Below are 9,973 nucleotides of genomic sequence, written 5' to 3' on the forward strand. Positions count from 1 at the left end.
AGCGCTCATGCTTGCGCAGGAACACAGCGATGGAAGGCCAAAGCTTTACATTCAGGGGCGGAGCTACAGTTTCGCCACAGCTACTATGGACGAAATGGTCATGTTTGGAATTCAGCGCGAGTCATGACACGCAGCAGTCGTGTAGCAGCAGTTTTAAAAGTTTTCTTCCCAACACTGTATTTTATTTGTATTTTATATTATTGTTTGTAATATAAGAAATGTAATAAAAGGGAAGGGAAAACGGAAAGTGTATTTTAGCTTAATTTAACATGAACATAATAAATATGATATTTATGTTAACATTGTATACCTTGGTATAAATATCTATATTACTTAGGTTATCACATGAAAAACCTTTTTTTTTTTCGAAAAACATATTTTATAAATATTACTATTGTATTGCTTAAAAGTGAAATTGAACAGAGCATCTGTTTCTCTAGTTCTCGTTCTCTGCAAATAAATGTATATAGAAACAATATTCTTATTTGAAATTTGTAACAAATGATGCTTGTAGTGAAAATGAACATCTTACATTTGTAATCATCGTCTTTGAACTGGTCTCTTAATTTTTTCCACGGCTGTTTATACTCCCCCATTGGTTCAATTGTCATGTGGTTATATGTGCAGGTGGCCTCACATTGGTAGTGTCACCTAGTCCCATGTGACATCCTTCAATTGTCAATGTTGTCACGACAACCTGTGGCCTCTGCTCATGGCTGCTCTCCAAGGCCAAATAAAGCCATTGTAGAGGAGAACGGGCATGTGTCCGGATGACCGAGGGCCGGCCCAAAAGCCCCCTGCTCCGGTGCGGTCATCAGGACGCCTGGCCACCTTTCTGTGCCCTTTGCTAAAAGGAGGAAGCGTCTTTCATCCCCTTTTCAAGGTGAAACACACTGCAACCCTTACAACGACACTCTCCAAAGGCCTGTCCATTCAGAGGGGATTCAACGCGTGCCAGGACGCGTCAAAGTGTCAGCGCGAGATGCCGCTTTGCCACAGAGAGCGTGGGATGACACTCAACACGAACCTCACACACTCATGCGAAACAAGCCTCTGAGACGATTTTTAAAGAGCAGACGTTCAGCCACAAATCGCCATTAACACAGGAACTCGTTTCGGATGCAGGAAATGCTTAGGCATTTTGTGTCAAAATTGAACTTTAAAGAGACATATCACAAGGAGACTTTTTTCTCGAGAAGAGTTGACTGTGCTGTGAAAACATGCTGTAACTAAGCTACAAACTTGACTCTGTAGCACCTTCTGCTCTGCATTTCTTTCCTAACATTCGAAACAAGCTGCTTCAGTTTTTTAACATGGGGTTTTTAACATAACTCCGACGGTCAGAGACAGGGTGGAAATGGTCATGAAAAACGAAATGATGGCAACAGTTTTTACGATAAGTGTGAAAGTTTGAAGTGCGATAACTCTTAGCTCAACTTTATAATGTTGTTTGGTCTTTGAAAGCAGCGATATACAACCAGAAGAAGTGCCTGAATTCATTTGATTCTCATTTCTCCGGGGCCTCTCTCCCCCAAAAACATACAGTACAGTGTTTAATAGCTTTAGAGGCTCCAGTGTGTTCCAGCACTAATCAATGAGCTCCACCGACAGAGAACCGCTGCCAGAAGAGTCCTGTATGGCTACCCAACATCACCATGGTGATCACTCCCATTAGGATAGTTGCTTTCCTGATGTTAAATGTCTGCCTTCAGACATGTACAGCCATTATATAAATCATCCTTTCAGAATGTTGGCCTCTTCTAGCCAAAGCTCTTTTTTATGAAACAGACAGGGGCAAGAAAGAGAGAAAAAGATTCAAGGAGAAGCGCCGGGACCAAAAATCACATCTGCTAAACTACTAGAGCATACGAAAAAGATTAGTAAAATGGAGACATCTTTACTCTTTGAGTGCTTGCTGTATTTTGTGAATTCCCCAATGGCTTCTGGGAAATACTGATGGGTATTTGAACATTTTCCTACATTTGTACTGGAAGGAGATAATTGATTTGACACTGAATCAACAGGGTAGTTTCATAATTCTGTTTTCCTTTTTTTAATTCAATAGCAGCTCATTGTCTTTTAGTTTTACTTTTATTAAAAGGCATTAACCAAACAAATTATAGTTTTAACAGTATTTGCAATTTGTTAAATGTCAAACTTTTTGAAAGTATCTAGTGTTGATTTCCACCCAAAGAAATTGTTTTGTACTTTAAATTGAAGTACCGAACAAAACTAATGTGTTTTTTGTTAAATGCATGTTAAAATGTTTTGTATGTAACCATGTTGTATGTAACACTATAAAAACAACAGACATAGAACATATTTAGAAAATTAAAGAACAAAAATACAGTCTGCATCCAACTCCCCCTCCACACAACTTCAAGAGAATGGTTTATTTGTGTGAAAGACTAAAAGAGAACAGAAGCTGAAAAATGCTGTAAAGAGACAAGTACTCATAAGATTTGACACTTGTACAAAGTGCATCTGCCGTGAGAAAAATGAAATGGGTGAAGAGCTTTTTGTAATCTTCCACTCATTGATAGAATGTTTTTCCATCTCGTTGAATATTTCAGATGATTTTCATTGGAGAACTCCCAGAGGCACCCAGTGAGATTTGCATCCTGATTTATTTGTCATATATCCTTTATATCGCTAAATTCTTTATACATCTCCAGTGGCAGCATGCATCTTTCATGAGTTCCTCCGCCGTGTTCGCAGTCGGATCTAAACACGTTTTACACATTGGGCCACTGCTTTACTTCCCCTGTTTCTTCTTGAGTGTGTGAGATCGATGAAAAATTGAAAAGGAGTTGTTAATTCCTCTCTTCACAGCTCAGGAATCAAGCAGTCTCGAGACAAACACCACCAGACTCTCCACAAGTCTTTCAGTGCAAAATCCACTGAACATCTGCAGTCCAGTTTGAGCAAGTGCGGACCATCTTCTTCTTGTCTAGTTCCAAGTTAGCAAACACTGTGGGCAAAAAGTCTAGTTCTGCATACTGTATTTAAATTAAACCCTTGTCAATTTTACTCTCCAAAACTCAATTTTCTTTCTGTACAAATTTGCATTACTTTAATGATTCATAAAAGTCAGTGTTGTGTGAGTGATGCAGTAACATTGGGCTAAGCAGATAGCAAACAGAATTTATTTGTAAAGTCATGTTTAGAGTTCATGTTGGACGTGATGATCAAATAGAATTAGAGTAACTGTTCTCAAACCTAGAAATGCAATGTAGACTAATAGTCATTTAGATATCAGTTTAGTCTTAGTCTTTTACGTCCCCTAACAACACTATCCAATGTTCCCTTCAGAACACCAATCCTGCTCTTACGGCCATCAAGGCACTTCATAATATCAATTTCTTTAAGAATGGTTAGCATTATCCTCATTTCCCGTTTGGAAAACAAGCTTTGAAGCCATGCTCTTTTCAATGCGTCAAACATTTGACTGCCATGTGTGTATCGAAAAGTCCTACACGGCGGTAATAATGCGATTAAGATGTGTACAAATCTATACTGCACTTCGATAATGCTACTAAAATAGGAAGTGTCTCCGCTACACATCTTTATTCCATTTGTGACTACTACGATTATGACTTAAGACGGATTCAAGTAATCTAAAAGCTCTGTTGACATGGTACATTCTTAGAAAGTGTATTGTCTTAATCGTGTTAATATTGGAAAATGGTTGTACATGTAAACGTGGTCATTGTTGAGATCTCTTCTGAAACTCTATTGAAGACATTTGTGAGATTGTAGGAGACTTGAGCAAAAATCCATTTGCTCTTCATTCATTCTCATTGATTTTTAAGAGAAATCGTTTTTGATTACTCGAAATAAAGAGAAAGAGAAGGAAAGAAGAAGTGTAAATAAACCACCACTACTTAAAGGCTATAGAGGAAATTGTAGGATTTGAAAAGGGTCAAATAAGAAAAAGGCCTCAACAAACAAGAATCGGGTGAAAGAAAATGTTTTTCAATTCCTGCTCGTACTTTACTCAAAAATACTTTCCTTCCAGTTAAAATTGGAATTGTGACAGACAATGAAATCAAATCCTTTTGGATAAGGTTGTTACATGGTGAACGCTACAATGCTTTGAACTTACGTCACACAGAATTAACCCACAGTCAAAGGGTGTGAGGGATTGAGATAAACATGTTTGTAATGGTATATAATAATATCCACTTGGGCCGAGACTTGTTTTTTCTATCTTCCTGTTTATTTCCATGCATATACTGGAGAAAGTTGCAAGTCCTCAGCAAGCTGCGATTATTTCAGCGCCCCCCTCTTTTCTCTTTGTTGTCATGCAGTCAGTACTTAAAACGTTCCAGTGATTTTAATTTCACTGACATAGGCACAAGCTAAGGCGGTGCATATGTGCTGCAATGTGCGCAAGACGCTGCTTTTCTTCAGATTTGATCACGGGCTCGCGGAAACAGATTGCGGTGCTGGAATGTGCCATTGAGCCTTACAAAGCCCATCTGTTTGGGCGACCCAGTGGAAAGACGAGCGTGGCGGGCACCAGGCAGAATGATGGAGTACCCATTAAAGATAAGGGAGGCTGGGGTGGCCCACCTCACCAGACTGTTGTTTGGGACACGGGATTGGGCCTGCAATACCCCCACCTTCTCGGCTTCCACGTGGCAGCAGTTTCTCAGGGACTGACATACTTTCACAGATACTGATATTCATACGTTTTCTTGTGTTTGATGCATCACCTGAAGGCTTGAGATGGGGAAGACATATCACAGTTTTAAATAAGCATGAGTGTGTCTTAGTTGCGCCTGTATTTTACCTCTCACACGTTGCACTCGGTACATGTGAATTGCTTGCGTGCCGTACCAATGCTAATTCCGCTTCTTCAGCAGTAAGGCGCGGGGCGTTGCGGTTCAGTGACAGCTCGATAACTAGAGCCGGCCGAGGTGTCTCTGCTACATTTCCCATTTGCCATCTAATTCACACATCACAACCGTGCACTCACAAAAGTGCAGCTGAAATAGTGTAAAGACACCACCGCGGAGGATTCGCCAATGTCAGCCACCCTGAAACAATAGAGAGTGACTATATCGTGTGCACGCTGTACCTGATTGGTCAGGTCAGTGGAAATGTACACTAGGTTTATTTCAACCTCTTGAATTCTCCACTGAGGATGGAAGAGAGATGCACATGCTCTGGTTGGGTGGAACGCCGCAGTGGGCAGAAACTGGAAAGCTGAGGGGTTATTTTTTATTCATACGCTGCCACCTGGTTAATGGAGTTTTTGAATCTTGCCGGTCTTCCTGGCTGAAACATGCCTTGTTTTAGATGATCAGCCCTCAACCAAAATCAGCGGAATTATTAATGCCTCCTACATTACCGGTGCTTGTAAATATGATAAAATAATGTTAATAATGTTATACATGTTTTAAGACCTCCCAGCGTATTAAAGATATTTTTTATAACATCTGAGAAGATTCCAGATTCTGTCTTCGAAGCGCATTCACAAGACCACCATGACTCATGGGCATCCAGGTTGTGCCCAACACATGCGCCATGCACCGTTCGGCACCCAACTTTAATACTCAAGCGTCGTGGTGCTCTCATGGACGTGCGTCGTAGACTGACAGGGAGGAGAAGAATCTGTTAATTAAACCTGTTATTTTGGTTTCTTTTGGGCACATAAAGTCCTTTCGTCGCTTCATGAAATTTCAGTTAAACCACTATGATCATATGGACTAATTAAACGATGTCTTTAGAACTTTTCTGGACCTTGACAGAAGCAATTACCATTATGTCTATGAGACAATGTGTAGAACGTCATGTGGGTGAGGAAAAAATAACAAAAGTTTGCTTTTTGGTTGAACTATCCCTTTAATACATAAAAGTCAGATATGAACGCATTCTTACCAGTGAAGATTCTTCAGAAAATTTAAACTTGATGATTTTTACAATAGAAATTAATAAATGTAAATTTGTACCGTTCCAAAATGGTGGATGTGTCGATGTGACGATTTTCAAACTGGGGGCTCTTAGATGGGGAAACGTTTTATGGTATTTTAAACTTAGAATTCATAATCAGACATCAGACAAATAAGGCCACCAACCAAAATAATTGATATTCTGGCATTCTAAAATATTACATTCAATTAATCTGATTAATATTCTAACTTAACGGTTATAAATCCTTTTTGGGGTGACCACATAGGGATTCACCCTACTCAAGGGGTTTAAGAACTGGTCTAAATGGTCGAATGTGGCATCTAAATATACATATCTATAAACAAAACAGTCTAAATTCACACAAAAGTGGAGTCGTAGCCAGAGACTTGAATATCTTGGAGACTGGACTTTGACCGTAAGTAGCCAGCCCAAGCAACATGCTTAAACTCACTCAGAACACATCATGGCAGCAACTCTCTCGAAAATGAACAAATTGTATTCTTAACCTTAAACTTAAGTCCATCATCCAGGCACAAGTCATATACTTACATAGTTTTTTCCCTTTATTAAGGATTTTATGTGCTGTGGGATTATATGACCTGGCCAGAAAAGCTTAAATCATTTTATTAGACAAAACGGAGTGTATATTTCCTATTTTACTTCACAGGAAATGGTTCTCACATGTTATCTTCCTGATATGTAAAAAAGCCCAAATCCAGGAACAAAGAGCACTCTAGGTAAAAGAGTTTCTAATTGCAGCAAAGCCAATTACTGCGATATTCCCTGTCACACTTGTGTATGCACATGGGGACATGCTCCGCTAGCAGTTTGCTTGTAGAATTAATCACTTTGATACCAGTTTGAGTGATCCTATCAAATTATGCTTTGGGTCAAGCATATTAAACAAAAGAGCCGGGATCTATCTTTAATATATCTACAGTGTGGTCCGCATCAAATTGAAATAAATCAAACATCACGTTAATAGGTGCTGTCCGACATCACTCGGCAGCTCGTGGATGATTTGCCGTGCTTTGATCAGAGATGCCAGGGAATCTAATCATCAGCTGGAAATTAAAAAGATTTTAATAGCGATAGTGCACATGAGCACACCGCTCACTGTCGCAGAGACGCGGTCGGTTGACAGTGGCTGGTTACACCGCATTACTCTGGGATGAATGGACCGTTTTAGGGGGGTGAATCGATAGATTTAACTGAGACGTGTGGTTATCTTGATCTAGGTTGAAAATGGGAACAATATCTGAGCTCTAGCTGGGAGATAAAGTTATCCATCTGCACGATTAAAAAGCAATCTCTGTTTGATCAGAGGCCGGCATACGTCTGCTTCTAATGAGAAGGACTTTGATGACATAAAATCATCTTTGTTCTCACGCCCAAAGCCGTGTGTACAAATTTTGAAGGAAAAGAGCCTTTTCAAGAAATACTCCCGTGAAGACGTGACATACTGTAAGTCTAATGAGAAAAACTTTAATGCCTCTACAATCTTTGTTTTTACAGATGAAAACTTCAAGTAAAGATTTCACGAACAGCTTTTGGAGGAAAGCACCCTTCACACGAAGTAGTCACGTGTAGATGCACGCTCACATCCTCAGACACCCAAAGCCTTTTTAACAAGCACTTTGTTTGTTGAAGGGTATAAAGGCGGGTATTAAGCACCCACACACATTTCTGGAATCCTCTATGTCTGATGATAAGATTGAAGTGTTGTTTATTCAAATATAAAGCAGTGAGCTTTCAAGTTTCTCATTCACATGGAAGACAGGTTTAGTGCAACAATCAAATGAGAATCAACAAGGCTGATATGGGTATTTACCAATAAAAGCTCCAGTTTTAGTGCTGAAAAACTGTAAGAGGATTATGGTAGTTTAGACTTTACACGGACCGGGTTCAGGGCTCTTGGCATGGAATCTAATTGTCGTTGTTCCTTCCTCGCAGTCTTAAAACACCCGTATTTGTTTCCTGAAGCAGGTCAGCAGTCAGTTCATGTGTTGAAAAGGTGACGGACTGTGCGGATGGTGCTAAACATTTGGCTTCCTGTGAAGTGAAGAGATGTTGTGGGCACGAATCCTTGTGTTGTTGTACACCGAGTGTTTTATTCACAAAACATCTCATTTATTTTACAGTACTGGATATACTGTCATTTTTTTAAAATGATTAATTATTATTTTATTCTTAATTAAGAAATCTCATCTACTTTAATGTACCCTACTGAAACATGTTGTTTTTGGTTTGGTTTGAAAGTTGAAATCATTGAAGTTTGGATGTCATCAATGTAGTTTGAAAACTTTGAAGATGATGAATGGATGAATGGATACAGTATATGAATAAACGAATGGATGGATAGTTGGGTGGGCGTATGGATATGTGTATGCATAGACGGATGGATTGGTGTATGATAGATGGATAAGCGAACTGGTGGGTGTGTTGCTGGACGGAAGGTGGATGGATACAGTATATGGATGGAAGATGGATGGGCGGATGGTTAGACAGATAAACGAATGGGTAGGTGGGTGTACGGATGGATGGATGGGTACAGTATATGGATAATGGATGGACAGATGGATGTGTATGAGTGGATGGCTGGATGAGTGTGTAGATAAACAAATGGCAGGGTGAATGAATGGAAGGGCGGATGGGTGGATGGATGGATGGATAGGCAGATGGGTTAATGGATGGATGAATGGGTAGATGGATAAACAAATTGGTGGGTGGATGGATAGATGGATGAATGGATATGCAGTAGTGTATGAATAAATGTATGGATTGATAGGTGTTTAGATGGATGGTTGGATGGGTGTATAGATGGATGGACGGATAGAGGGTTTTATAGATGGCTTGAAAAACAAATTGTTCGGTTTATAGATGAATGGGCAAAGTATATGGATAAATGGTTGGATGGATGAAAAGATAGACAGATGGGTGAATGATGGGTGGATGAGTGGATGGATGAGTGGATAGCGTACAATGATAGACACATGCATGCATGGATACAGTATATGAATAGACAGATAGATGGATGGATGGATGGATGGATGGATGGCATTATTAGAGAAATATAATCAACTTTCCTTCTAGAGATACAAAAATTTATTTTTTATTCATTGAAGTAATTCCATGTAGGCTATAAAGCATTGTTGTTTGAAGTACAGGCCAGTGATTTAAAGCGCTGTGGGTTTTCCTCTGTCATGATGGCTGTCGCTTCAGATGGGAGGTGGGGTGGGGGTGGGATGCTGGTTGAGGGGAGGGAGATGGCAGATTTTTCACCTGAAGGCAAATGCAGAGAGAGGAAGCTGTTGGCTTCATCAGGGAGCTGCTCAGCTCAGCTCGACTCAACACAGTTCCGGAAAGCACATCTCCTCCGTTATTCATTATTCATCCAGCCTCACAATTAGCTTCCAGTATGCTCACGCTTTGAGCACACCCCGATGTGCCGCTTCTCTTTGCAATAATACAAGTTGTGTCCCTGCTTTAACAGAATGTTCGTGCAGTTCTTTTGCATACATAAACTCATAATCAGACAGAAAAGGGGAAAGTACATATTTCGGGTTGTCCCATTATTGCTATATTAGGAGTAATCATGATATTAAAGGTATAGTTCGTTCTATCATCATTTACTCACATTTGAGTTGTTCCAAATCTGTATACAATTCTTTGTTCTGATGAACAGAGAGAAATGTATTAGGAAGAATGCTAATAACCAAACAGGTCTTGCCCCCCATTGACTCCAATAGTAGGAAAATAACTTTAGAATGAAAATAAATAAATGTAGGAGAGCAAACAGTACTGGGGCACTTTTGACTAGAATTATTTCCTACTATGGGAGTCAATGGGGGGCAAAATCAGTCTGGTTATAAGCATTCTTCCAAATACATTTCTCTGTGTTCATCAGAAAAATGCTAAATATACAGATTTGGAATAACTCGAAGGTGAGTAAATGAGGACAGAATTGTCATTTTTGGGTGAAGTATCCCTTTAATATCTGTGATTATTTATATCATGTTAATACTACACATAATAATGTTTTAAATAATTCAGG

Source organism: Barbatula barbatula (assembly GCF_947034865.1).
Source record: "Barbatula barbatula genome assembly, chromosome: 14".
Classification (NCBI taxonomy): Eukaryota; Metazoa; Chordata; class Actinopteri; order Cypriniformes; family Nemacheilidae; genus Barbatula; species Barbatula barbatula.